The sequence below is a fragment of the Homarus americanus genome, unplaced genomic scaffold (genome assembly GCF_018991925.1).
Source record: "Homarus americanus isolate GMGI-L3 unplaced genomic scaffold, GMGI_Hamer_2.0 scaffold3139, whole genome shotgun sequence".
Classification (NCBI taxonomy): Eukaryota; Metazoa; Arthropoda; class Malacostraca; order Decapoda; family Nephropidae; genus Homarus; species Homarus americanus.
In genome coordinates, this window is record NW_024711934.1 from 45001 (window position 1) to 59549 (window position 14549).

The following is a 14549-nucleotide window of genomic DNA, read 5'->3' on the forward strand; positions in this document are numbered from 1 at the left end:
TCTCTCTCTCTTTTTTCCTCTCCTCTCTGCCTGTCGCACCAACACCGTCCCTCTTCTTAACTTTCAAACTCATATTTTACACCCTTTGTAGAAACTTCCACACTCAGGTTAGTGAATTGTGTACCAAGACCATCTCTCTCACGTGGTAGAGTAAATGCCTTTGTCACACGCTCTCTCTCTTGGGTTGTGTGTGTGTGTGTGTATGTGTAATATTCAACAATATGTATGTGTGTGTGTGTGTGTGTGGTCTATTTAGTGTCAGACTGTTTGTTACCTGTGCAGCGATATGCATATGGGTACTTAATAGTAGTCTTATGTGTGGTGTATAGTACCTACTAGTATTTTAATGCATTCGTACACATCTACTAGCATATTTGTACCTTCCTTTACCTACCTACTAGCACACGTGTACACTTCCTCTATCCATCTACTAGCACTTGATACTTTCATACCAGCCTAATAGCCCACAAATACCTCCCTTTTCCCACCTACTAGCAGCTACAAAGGCCAACCCACTTCTTTTGTGGTGTAAATAGCAGGATTTCTTCTGTTTGCGAGTCATGGTGGCCACAAACTATTTACTTGTAGTTCAGGTCAATTCCAGTACCTCATTTCACGCTCAGTTGTGTGGCATTAGAGTGAATTTTTGTTCCCCTGTTCGTCATAACATTCTACTTCTATCATTCTTATTCACCAGTTAACAAGTTGTATCATTCTTATTCACCAATTAACAAGTTCTATCATTCTTATTCACCAGTTAACAAGTTCTAACATTCTTATTCACCAGTTAACAAGTTCTAACATTCTTATTCACCAGTTAACAAGTTCTAACATTCTTATTCACCAGTTAACAAGTTCTAACATTCTTATTCACCAGTTAACAAGTTGTATCATTCTTATTCACCAATTAACAAGTTCTAACATTCTTATTCACCAGTTAACAAGTTCTAACATTCTTCCATCTTATTCTTACCTTTGAAAATATAATTATCATACATCAGGCGGCTCTTATTATTGAGATTTATCACCTTGTCATACATTTTCATTTTATTATCGTTTATGTAAATATTCCGAATTTTGCACAATATTAAAAGTCACTCCTATATCAATAAAATAGATAGAATTTATGTATACATTTATATATTAATTATACTGTTGTATTTATTGTGGGATATATATGTTTTATATTACTGATAACATTGGCGTGTTCTTGTTATAGTACTGTTATGTTCCTGTTATGTTCGTCATATTCAAAGTCTATTCCTGTTGTATTCATGTTAAATTCTTGTTATATTCCTGTTCTCTACTTTGTTTTCTTGGTCATCGCTGGAATAATGAGAGACGATAATCTGATGTGTGTGTGTGTGTGTGTGTGTGTGTGTGTGTGTGACAGAGAGAGAAAGAGAAGAATCACTCCTAAAACTCGCTAATATCCCTCCAAAACTCGCTAAATTTCCTCCCAAAACTCGCTAATATCCCTCCAAAACTCGCTAAATTTCCTCCTAAAACTCGCTAATATCCCTCCAAAACTCGCTAAATTTCCTCCTAAAAACTCGCTAATATCCCTCCAAAACTCGTTAATTTCACCTCCTAAAACTCGCTAATATCCCTCCAAAACTCGCTAAATTTCCTCCTAAAAACTCGCTAATATCCCTCCAAAACTCGTTAAAATTCCTCCTAAAACTCGCTAATATCCCTCCAAAACTCGTTAAATTTCCTCCTAAAACTCGCTAATATCCTCCAAAACTCGCTAAATTTTCCTCCTAAAAACTCGCTAAATTTCTTCCTAAAACTCGCTAATATCCCTCCAAAACTCGCTAAATTTCCTCCCAAAACTCGCTAAATTTCCTCCCAAAACTCGCTAATATCCTACTAAAATGCGGTGTGTTTCGGTGCGTGTGTCGAAGATGTGATACAATGAAGTAAGGTCATTTAACACTTAATCGGCAATTATCACTATTTAGCGTAACACACACACGCACTATATATATATATTTATTATTATTATTATTATTATTATTATTATTATTATTATTATTATTATTATTATTATTATTATTATTATTATTATTATTATTATTATTATTATTATGGTGTTCATTCGAAACCAATTTCCCTATTGTATTCTGATATTCTAATGGATACTCCTATCACTACAGTTTTCTTCTCTCGTCAGCAGGATATTCATATCAATATCCTTCCCATCTCCTTTTGGTGAGTATTCGTTCGACTCACACTGCCCCGTTGCCATTTCCACTGTGTGTGTTGGTGGGAGGGTCGGCGTAGTGACCTGTCGTCCAGGAAGGGTACAACAGACTATGCACCCTTCACCGCCAGTGTACCACGAACTTCTGAACGGAACTGTACTTCTAATTCCGCCCTATTTATTTCTAACTCCCCCTATGTACTTTTACCCCCCAACCTACTACCTCACTTCAGTAAACATCGTGAGGTAAACTTAATCAGTCAAAATCAACCAGACAAACTCAGTTTGTCTCTCTCGGGGGAGTTGGGGGGTTAGATGAGTTGGGGGGGTCATCAAATCAATATTTGGATCATATTTATATACCCTTTTTTTTTGAAGATAGGGAGATGAGATGTGGATTAGAGGTGTATGGGGTCAAACTCACTCAGAATAAAGTTTATTTAAGGAAACATTAGGGAAATTTTATATATTTTAGCAGGTGTGTGTGTGTGTGTGTGTGTGTGTGTGTGTGTGTGTGTGTGTGTGTAGGCTATGTCTTACACACTCGTTATGTATCGTCTACTGTGTCTACACACACACACACACACACACACACACACACACCTACACACACACACACACACACACACACACACACACACACACACACACATGATATTAAAAATAAAAAGAAAATAATACTACTGTAACAACAACGATAACAATGACAATATTATTCCTACAATTCTATCCCCCTTCCCTCTACCCCCTTCCCTCTACCCCCTTCCCTCTACCCCTTCCTCACCCCTTCCCTCTACCCCTTCCCTCCTTCCTCTACCCCCTTCCCTCTACCCCCTTCCCTCTGCCCCCCTTCCTCCTACCCCCTTCCTCTGCCCCTTCCCTCTCCCCCTTCTCTCTCCCCCCTTCTCTCTCCCTCATTCTCTCTTCCTCCTTCTCTCTCCCCTTCTTCCCTCTCCTCCTTCTCCCTCCTTCTCTCTCCCTTTCATCTAGGTGTTTTCAAAAGATAATGGACACATTCTGTAGCCTAACCAAGTCCTCTCTCTCTCTCTCTCTCTTTTCCCTCTCTCTCTCTCTCTAGTGTGCTAATGGGTCGTATCCTAATGGACCTCAGTGCTAATAAGTATCTTTTCTTATAGACCCTAGTCCTATCGGGCCCTCGTCCTAATGGGCCCCATCCATTTTGGGTTAGTAGGAGAAAAAGTCCCAACATACAAAAAAAAAAGAAAAAAAAATCCACGTAAAGGAGAAGAAGTACAGAATAAAATTAAACTTTCTGTAAAAAATAAAAAAAAATAAATCCCCCAAAAGCCACAGAAGCGTTAAAAAAAAAAGTCCCCGTCACTCCACTAGTCGTCAGGACACTTGGGGAAAAAAAAAAAAAAAATGTTGGTGAGAATTCTTAATCCCTCGTCAGGATGTTAAATGCTGAGCCCCAGTAATGAAAGTGAATCCTTTGAGTAGAATCCTTAACTTATCTTATTCTGGACGAGAGGATTCTACACCACGGCGCCTTTCTGGTTGGGTCCTACTGGCTTCCATCCTCAAGCGTCCTCAGATCCTTCCTGACTACAATAGGACGTGACTCACATCCTGTTAACCTTGTCTTAGTATTGTGAAGGAACTTATTCTCGCATTCCTATATAAAGGCATCTGTTCATTGTCTTCGAAGTGGAGTCGGACTTTGTGACACTTGATTTGGTTGAGTTTCCATTCTTACTTATTTAAATTATATTATATTTAAATAGTTTATATTATATTTTTTAATGTTTTATTTTTGCTGCTGTGATTATTGTGTAGTGTATTTTATATATTGTGTAATGTAAGTTGGGTGATATGAGTAATGTTAGTTCCGTGTCTGAGTATGAAGGGCTCTGGTACCCTGTCTTGACACCTATACGACCAGTGACAGGCGGGACGGGTAGCTGTGTGGACCTCTAGTATCAGAAGAGTTGTTATTGTGTAGTGCTTCTCATTGCTACTTCACCATAATACAGTTAGTGTGAGTTGTGAAGTGTCTTGATGCATTTCGTGTATGATTATAGGTCGTGTTTACATGATTGTTCATTATAAAAGTTAGTGTGAGCATTTGGTGTTTTTCCTGGTGAAGGGTTTAGTTACCGTCCGCCATTACTCAACCCGCCAGTCCTTGTTTTCATATTACCTGATAAAGTATAAATACTTTTTCATAAATAGTGTTAAAATAAGCATAGATGTATTGTTTTAAGTTCTTTATAATTTATGACCTTCGTTTGGTATTTACTCCAAATAAATAATTGTGATATTTAAAGAACTAAATGTGTGACTATCTTACACTGTTGACACTGTGCCTAACACACACACACACACACACACGCACACACACACACACACACACACACACACACACACCTCATACTCAGCGAAGGAATTAAATAACCCAAACGACCCAGCACCGCCATGAGCGCCAAGACACAAGCTGACAGTATTAAACCAACAGACCAAGTGAAGTAAAGTCAGGATACTGCCAGGGACAATATTATGCAAATTTAATATATGACATTAGTTCCTGGCAGCTCTAGACTGATTAAAAAGTCTTCCTTGGTCCAATGTCCATTATAAACTTGTCTACACTGCAGTCGTACTCTGAGTCATGTATTTTGCCAAGTTGAACGGTGATTTCTGGTCTTTTGGGAACATATCACACACACACACACACACACACACACACACACACACACACACACACACACACACACACACACACACACACACACACAAACACACACGAACCCTAAAAAAAAATACCCCAACTTACGCTGCAAAATAGCTCCATAATATTATATCCATATACATAAAAAATGTTGCTGTAATGTTTTTCTTGAAGACTAATTCGGTAAAAGTAACATCAATACACAAACCTGAACAAAAACCAAAAAGAAACATTCTCCTCTTCACGATACAAATCAATGTTAAACGCCATATTGGACGGATTTTACTCACAGGAATTTTCTTAAGAAGCCAACCACTCTACTCCAAGCTAATGATCTTTATGTTTATTGGCATATTGGAATATTTTAAGAACAGTTGGTGGCTGAAGCAGGACAAAGGGTGTGTGTGTGTGTGTGTGTGTGTGTGTGTGTGTGTGGAGAGAGAAATTTCCTTTGATTCTGTGTTCCTTTAAGGCGATATTTATGTGAGATTATTTATATTGGTAAAAATTATAATCGATTATTAGGACATAAATGTTGATTTTATTTTTGATGGAAAGAAAATATAGAAATTGATAGATACTCTAGTAGGTAAGTAATGTATTCAACTTTGACTTAGTATGTACTGAATTCAAATTGATTATCACTTCAAAATAACAAGGAAAACACACACACACACACACACACACACACACACACACACACACACACACACACACACACACACACGAGAGTATAAACAAACACATACACACACAAGCACATATCGAACCAGGTATATACATATTAATTCTCACATCTTGTAATCAAAGGAACCACCTAACCAGCTGTCTTGATCATAACAGTAGGACAATATTAGCATATATATCACATCGAGGTCCCAATACGAGTCCTATTACCTCTCTGAATACTGGAGCTGTGACACATGACCAAGAGGAAGTGTAGTGATGTGTGTAGGTGAAACGAGTCTTTTAAGATGGTAGTGTATCTGGGCTGGGTGTATCATGTATCATCTCGTATGTGCTGTGTCACGAGATCTGAGACACATACACACACACACACACACACACACACACACACACACACACACACACACACACACACACACACACACACACACACAATGTCCTAGCTAGTTAAGACGTCATGTCATGGGAAAATTTTGACTGAGAAGAAAGTAATCACCTCTTGATTGTCCTGGTCGACCTGCCTCATGAGGAAGTTGCTTGTGGGTTGTAATTCCCGTAAACGTTCGGATTACCTGTGCGGGTATGCTGTAGTGTGTTGAGAGAGAGAGAGAGAGAGAGAGAGAGAGAGAGAGAGAGAGAGAGAGAGAGAGATTCAACTATTATTATTATTGGTAGTAGTAGTAGTAGTAGTAGTAGTAGTAGTAGTAGTAGTAGTAGTAGTACGGTAGTAGTAATAGAACACATCATATTGTTCTTACAAGGAAAAAGTTATATTTAAGCAATAAACAATAAGAACATTACCAGATAGCTTCAAACATTGGCCAACTTTTTTCGTTGCAGTCAAAGTTAATCTCTCTCTCATTTTCTGTTATTTTCTGTCAATCTTTCTCATTTTTTTCATTATCTGTCATTTTTCTCTTTCTCAATTTATCTCTCATCTCTTCTTTTTTTCTCACTAATTAGTTCTCATTCAGTCCTCCTCTCTATTTAAAAGCTGACACTAAATAAACAAGGAACCTCACTCAGTGTCCGCCACTGGCCACAACACAAATGGAAAACTTACACACCGTGAAGGGTTGAGAATGGTGAGGCAGCGAGGTGTGTAGGAGGAGAGAGAGAGAGAGAGAGAGAGATAGGATGGAGGAGAGAGGGGGTGGGAGAAGGCGAAACATAAGTATCAGTGAAGCATAAGTGTCGTTCACCAGTCTGGCCGCCTCATGACTGCTGCCAGGGAATGTTTATAAATGGACGAGGGAAAAGTCTCTCGGCATTTTTCACTTTGCTAAGATTTTTTTTACTCATGTTCCGGAGTACAGGAGTTGGACACTGTAGTTAAGGCTGATAATTTATGCTCTTCTATACCTCCCAAAAGTTGCCAAATTATTATCCTGCGAAAAGTTTACTTGATATCATATTTTTTTTTTCTTAGCGACGAACTGTGGATTTTTTTCTCACTCTCTTTTTCTTGCTGTGAGACGCTTGAGTTTAGTTTAGGTTGGACTTGGTTTAACATGAGTGGTGTTGAGACTAATATTAGAGTCTTATCTTCACTTGCCTCTGAGGATAAATATGTCTGACGGAAGTAAAAAGATTGTGTTTCGCTTTCTAGATATTGTAACGTGTTTCTATGTTTAGCTTATATTATTATTAAATTCCATGGTGTTTTAATATTAATGTCGTTTATTGTATGTAAGGGATTATATTGTTGTTTATTGTTTGTGTTAGATTTATAAATTACTGTACAGTTTGTTGTTGGCTGACCTAAGCTGATCTGACTTAACGTAACCAAATGATTCACAGTTCATGATAATGAGTGAGAACATCTCGTATCCTTTTAGTGAACTTCAGTTAACCACTCTTCATCTTCCTTGAGCTTATAGTCCACTTAGAACTTAGAAAGCTTATAGCCAATGAGAATTCTGTGTTTTCCTTACTTAAAAATAAGTTCCTCACTCTCACTGGGAGACTGGCCTCACCACCACAGTATCTTGCCGTCTTTGTCTCTTTCGTATACCAGATAACATAACTTCAACCATTGTTCTAGACCTAATGGTATTGTCTCACCTTCCTACGTGACAAGCGGTAGATACTCCTCCTCCCTGTGCGCTTGTGAGTGTTCGTGTGCTGACTCCCCGGTTGTTCATATTTATGTTGTTAGGTATGGTTAGGTTAGGTTAGACAATACTGTATATCATTTACAAACGGGGTCACAAAATTCTCCCTTTTCTGTGATATTAAACCAGTCAAACAGAGTTATTCCTACCAGTGAAAAATATTTAATTAATTACGTCCATGTCGCCTCCACCACCGATCACTGTCAATATATCTTTCCGTGAAATATCTCTTGTGCGTAATGAAATCGCATAGCATGACAGGGCCAGCCTAACTGTCACGCTAGTCACTGATCACTGTCATGCTGGTCACACACACACACACACACACACACACACACACACACACACACACACACACACACACACACACACACACACGGTCATCTAAACGTGCAGGTTACCTCAATATCAACAACGTTCATTTTCCTTTGGTCAGGTAAAATTCCAATTAGAAAAGTCTTATGAGATGAACTGAAAAAACATTGTCTATGGTCTCAGGAAACCTTAACTTAGCTGACTTGAATTTGATCCTGGCCGAAGACAGTGAGGAGGGGGGGAGGGAAGAGAGGAGAGGGAACATTGAGGGAGGAGTATCCTAGAGGGATGGAGGGGGTAAGGGAAGGGAAGAGACGAAAGGGGAAGAGGTCCGATATGAAAGAGACAGTAAGGGAGGTGAAGGGGAGAGAAGCAGATGGATGGGAGAGATAAAAGGGAGCATACAGGGAAGGACAGAGGGAGGGAGGGAGGGAAGGGAAATATGAAAAGGGTACCTCAAGGAAGCTGTTTGATCGTGTGTGTGTGTGTGTGTGTGTGTGTGTGTGTGTGTGTGGCCTGTGTGTGTGTGTGTGTTGGAGGTCGCTCGTGGCCACAGCAAAGGCCTTCTCCGGTAACTCGTTTATCTAGTAACAAATGCCGCTGTAATTCACCATTAAATCGGTCAACGTGTCGGCTTTAATAGTTTACCGGGGCGTGTGATACTGGCCTTTGATCACATAATGTCCTTCTCTCCCTCCCTCTCACCCCTCACCTCTCACCCCTCACCTCTCACCCCCTTTTTCCCAGGAGCTCTGACTTGACCTCGTCTAAAAAAAGATATGGTCTCGACTCTAGATCGTCTGAATCGAATCCTTGCTATAAAAGTCGAAAGTATTTTTTTGTGATGGGTAACAGAGAGAGAGAGAGAGAGAGAGAGAGAGAGAGAGAGAGAGAGAGAGAGAGAGAGACCCCTTTTACGCTGCTGCTGGAGGTATGTAAACAAACCATGATCGCCAGACACTGTTGATCGCTCTCACTGGCAATGCTGGTTTGGTGATGAAGATATTTTTTTTTTATTAAACACGGGATCTTACCTAAATGTACGTCGTGATAGGGTCAACAAATTAACTCTAATTGTCTCTAACCTTACCTAATCATAAGTATGGGAACGTCGTCCTAATGATTCCCTCAACCTATTGTTAGGTTAGTTTAGTTTGTTAGGTTAGCTTAGTTTAAGTTAGGTTTATTGAGGTTAGGTTAAGTTAGGTTAGTTTAATTTAGGTTGGGTTAGTTATATTTAGATTTGTTTAAGTTAGGTTAGTTTAAGATAGGTTAGTTTAGGTTAGGTTAGTTTAGGTTAGGTTAGTTTAAGATAGGTTAGTTTAGGTTAGGTTAGTTTAAGATAGGTTACTTTAGGTTAGGTTAGTTTAAGTTAAGTTAGTTGAAGATAGGTTAGTTTAGGTTAGGTTAGTTTAAGTTAAGTTAGTTTAAGATAGATTAGGTTTTGTTAGGTTAAGTAGAGTCGATTACAACTGGGGTGCCCTTAGAAGACGTCAGCTCCTTACGCCAGATATCCTGACGAAGGCCATGACGCAGGAAGCCTTAGAGTAGATAATGACGTTGTGTATCTCTCTGGACCATCACATGAGGTGTAATTAATCGGTCAAAGTAATTAATTGTTTTATTTTTATTTATTTTTTTGGGGGGGGGAGGGGTTGAGGGAAGCGTGGATAAATGAGACCAAAACACATTATTAATGATTACTCTCTCTCTCTCTCTCTCTCTCTCCCAATCAACACTAGTAATTTCTAACATGCTCCTTATTTACACACACACACACACACACACACACACCATTAAGCTCACAACCCAACCATCTACAGGATTTCTAAACATTTACCTGAATCGATAATTAACTTTTCATTTGACTCGTACAAACCCAAATTAATTTATTATGGTACGCAGGAACGACTCACCTGAGTTTCGTTAAGTACTGCTCGAAGCTTACTCAGATTCCATTGACGTTCTCAGATCAAACACACAGCCTTTAGACCTAAAAGAGTTTTTGATTTAGGGAGCCGAGAATCGAAGCTTGGGGGGGGAGAGGGAGAAATGAAAGAGGGTAGATAAGAAGGGGTGAGGGAGAGCAGGTGAAGGGGTGAGAACTTCAGGTAAGGGGGGGGGTTGAAGAGTGGAACAGGTGAAGATGGGGAGGTGAGGGTAGGGTTAAAGGTGAGGGGTAAAGGGAGATGAGAAGGCGAGAGTGAGGGCGAAAGTGGGGAGAGAGCAGTGGGGGTGGGAGAGGAGGGGAGAGGATTGTAGGAGACTGGGTAGGGAAGGGAGTGGAAGAGGATGTAGGTGGTAACAGTGCCTGGGCCTCAAGTTATAATTGGAAGATTTACAACAGAGGGCAATAAATGACTCCTCCTGATAGTTTTTGTTTACAACCGACCCGAGTATTGGAAAACCTCAAGCCTCTGAAGGTAATGCTATCAGGTCACTATAACTCTTAATTGAAATTGTTACTTCTTATATATTTTTTTTCTCCTTGCTCACTGTTGTAATTTTTTTTTTTTTTTTTAGTGTTGTGGTTTTTCGTTCTTATGATATTGGATATTATTTTTGTTTTTAATTTGTGGTTTATTCTACGTTTTGCTTGTTTTATTATTCAGGGATTTGTTGTTTATGGACCTTCCCTTTAGAGTGTATTGTACTTTAGGTAATAATAATAATAATAATAATAATAATAATAATAATATAATTCTGTGTGTGTGTGTGTACTCTCTCCTCTCCCACAACAACACATTACCATAACAAAGCCAATTTCCTCAGGTATGTAGCATCATGTCCAGGTAATTACAGATGTTGGTTCATTAATGGTTCTTAGATCAGACATTTGAATACTTAGAATAGCTATCGATCCGCGAGAGGAAAGACAGGTAGATATAGAAAGAGGTTGACAGACATGGGAAGAGTGAAATTGGGCAGTTTGGTAGACAGAGACAGACAGACAGACTGATCTAAAGAGACTCAGGGAATGAAAAAAAATCACTGAAAACTAAAACACACACAGACACACACACACACACACACACACACACACACACACACACACACACACCCTCCCCATACACAACTCCCCTATACACACACCACTCCCCCACACTGCTTACTCCCCACATACCTGCCTCCCCATACACACTCCCCCACACACACACAACCTCCCCCTGCCCTCCCCCCACACCTCCCCCCACACACACACCTCCCCCCACACACACAACCTCCCCCACACTTACTCCCCCCACACACACAACACCCCACACAACCTCCCCCCCCACACACACAACACCCCCACTTGCCCCCCCAACTTAAAACGATAATCCTTAATTTAATACTAAGAATATTGCTGAACTGGGCGAAGGATCAAAAAAAAAACCCCACGCCATCAGACCAAGTCAGTGGGAGGGAACGAAGCCTTGAGGATAATATCAATAACAATAACATTACCTTGAGGCCTTACTTTGATGATGTGGTGTGCAGGTGACGTGTGTAAGATGAGCTGTGTATACAAACCTCTCACTACACTGCCCCAAGCTCACTACACTGTCTGTTCTCAAGCTTACTATACTGTCTGTTCCCAAGCTTACTATATACTGTCTGCTTCCAAGCTTACTATACTGTCTGTTCTCAAGCTTACTATACTGTCTGTTCCCAAGCTCACTACACTGTATGCCCTAAGCTTACTGTATTCTTTGACCCAAGCTTACCAGGTGGGTGGCTCTTCCATCCAAGTACAGCTTGATGAGCAATATTACAATCTATTTCTCTGTCTCTTTATTTTTGTCTGTCTGTCTGTCTGTCTGCACACACACACACACACACACACACACACACACACACACACACACACACACACACACAATAATATAAAGTGAAACCTTTTTCTCCCTCATTATTAATTCACTCTGCATACTAAGTCGAGTCATCTATTCAATGTTTCTTTCTGGCCAATGTATAATTCCTGCAGACTGTGAGGATGACGTGCAGGTCAGGTTAAGTTAGGTTAGGTCAGGTCAGGTCAGGTCAGGTTAGGTTAGAGGCACCGAAGTGAGTTATAAACAGATGAAATTTTTCAACGTACATCACTTAACACACACACACACACACACACACACACACACACATCATCCCTATGTTAGAGGCGAATCCGGGTTTTCATATAGTACCCGAGTCCCGGTTGATCGTGGGGATCGAACTAATGGGAATTGCTAACATAACAACACAACACAACCACAACGACACAACACAACACAACACGACACGACACGACACAACACGACACAACACGACACGACACGACACGACACGACACAACACGACACGACACGACACGACACGACACGACACGACACGACACGACACGACACTAAAAAAATAAACTTCTTTTTCACATATATTCACTATCACTGTTAGTTACTAATACTCATACGACCAGATCCATAACTTCATATATGTACATTACTGTATGTACTCATGGCGCGCCTCTATGTACATACATAACACAGGTGTACATCGGGTATACATAAAGGTGTACATTTGTTACACCCACAAGAGTTTCAACATCTAAAACACTTGCCTGTCACCGCTGGTAAATTGTTTAATGAAATAGATGAGAGTGGAATTGCATGTTCAATTACTTCATTAATGTAATGGCAATTTCATGTTGGTTAAATCACATTTGGTTGACGTGAGAACTGGCAAATGACGGTAATGATGACAGGTGACAGGTAGACCCGTGTTAATGATGAGTATGGTAGGTGTTGAGGGAGGTTGTTGTAGTTGTTGTTGTTATTATTATTATTATTATTATTATTATTAATATTATTACTACTATTATTATTATTATTATTATTATTATTATTATTATTATTATTATTATTATTATTATTATTATTATTGTAGTTGTAGTTGTTGTTAATATTATAATTATTGTGATTATTATTATTATTATTATTATTATTATTATTATTATTATTATTATTATTATTATTTTAGTTGTTATTGTTATTATTATTGTTGTTATTGTGGTTTGTTATTAGTATTAGTAGTGTTGTGTTGTTGTTATTATACATATTATTATTATTATTATTATCATAGGACGTTGATATAAAGGGTTTATGTGTTTACAATCACTGGAACTGGTGATTGGTGATACATTAGCTAATTAAGTTTCAGGTATTTATCAGCTGTTATGAGAAAATAGCAACAAGTCTCTGTCCTATAGTTTGAGTGTCTCCTCCTTGGTAAAGTGTTTCAATATTATTAAGATTTGTTCTTTGACGCCACCCAGGTGATGATGTACCTCAGGATAAGTCTCAGTATTAAGTGTGTCACCTCCACAATAGAGAGTAAACTAGTCACAGCTGAATAGAAAATCGCATCACCGTTCATTTAACTTTCAAATTTAGTAAATAAAATTAATGCTATGACTCGCTTGTGCCTTTTTCCTCGCAAAACAAATCGCAAGAGACAAATTCGACATTTCCTGTTTAAAATAGTTGTAACAAACGTGAAATCAGCTTTGGGCAAAAGTAAAACGTATATTCAAATATGCACTAGCTACCGTTTGAACAAGCTGTTATTTTTCATGCATTCTTTTGAAAGTATTTTAATTTATTCATCACTTTTAGTTTACTGAAGTCACGAGCTCTAAGCTGGTAACGAGAAGCAAACAACGTGCCGCCCAGGATCATAAACCAAGTGTGAGTGAGCAGTTTTACAGTGGTGGTGCTGTAACCTGCTGTAAAAGTCCTGCTACAGTGTGTGTGTGTGTGTGTGTGTGTGTGTGTGTGTGTGTGTGTGTGTGTGTTACAACAAACTGGTGGTGCTGCTGTAACCCGCTGTAAAAGTCCTGCTACAGTGTGTGTGTTACAGCAGACTGATGGTGCTGCTGTAACCTGCTGTAAAAGTCCTGCTACAGTGTGTGTGTGTGTGTTACAGCAGACTGATGGTGCTGCTGTAACCTGTTGTAAAAGTGTCGCTACAGTGTGTGTGTTACAGCAGATTGATGGTGCTGCTGTAATGGTATTGCTTCAACTTGTTACAGTAGACTAATTACGATTCTCTAACGTATTATAAAGGTTATTTATTTTTGTATTTTTGCAACAGGATCCCTTGACTAAAGTTGCCGCCAGGTTAGTGTAGGTGTGTAGTGTAGTGGTGACGTTACAGGTACACTGACCACTAGGTACTGTAATAGTGGTGTAGCCTGTATCTTCTCTTCCCTCACTTCTCACCCTAAAAAAAAACACTACTTTCTCTCTGTCCTCACTCCTCACCTCTCGTCACCCTATTCGTCACTAAAGGCATATCTCTTCCTCCTCGTCACCTTCATTTCACTGTAATTAAACTGTGATTCACTCGGACGAAAACACTGCAACATGATGAAGGTAATTGGAGGCATCTAATCCTCGCTCTCGTCGTTCAATTAAGCAATCAGTCGTCAGTGAGACTCAGGTACAGCGGAATATACCTGGGAATATATTAACACGCAGGTATGTCTTTGTTGACACCTGAGTGGGTATACCTTTTTGGTAGT

At 39.4% G+C, this 14549-nt stretch overlaps 1 protein-coding gene across 1 annotated transcript in view; it reads right to left on the bottom strand.

The window, feature by feature from the left end:
- LOC121859005 (flocculation protein FLO11-like) overlaps positions 1 to 14549 on the bottom strand; it is a 31678-nt gene that overhangs the window by 13166 nt on the left and 3963 nt on the right. The gene's annotated exons all lie outside the window — the stretch shown is intronic.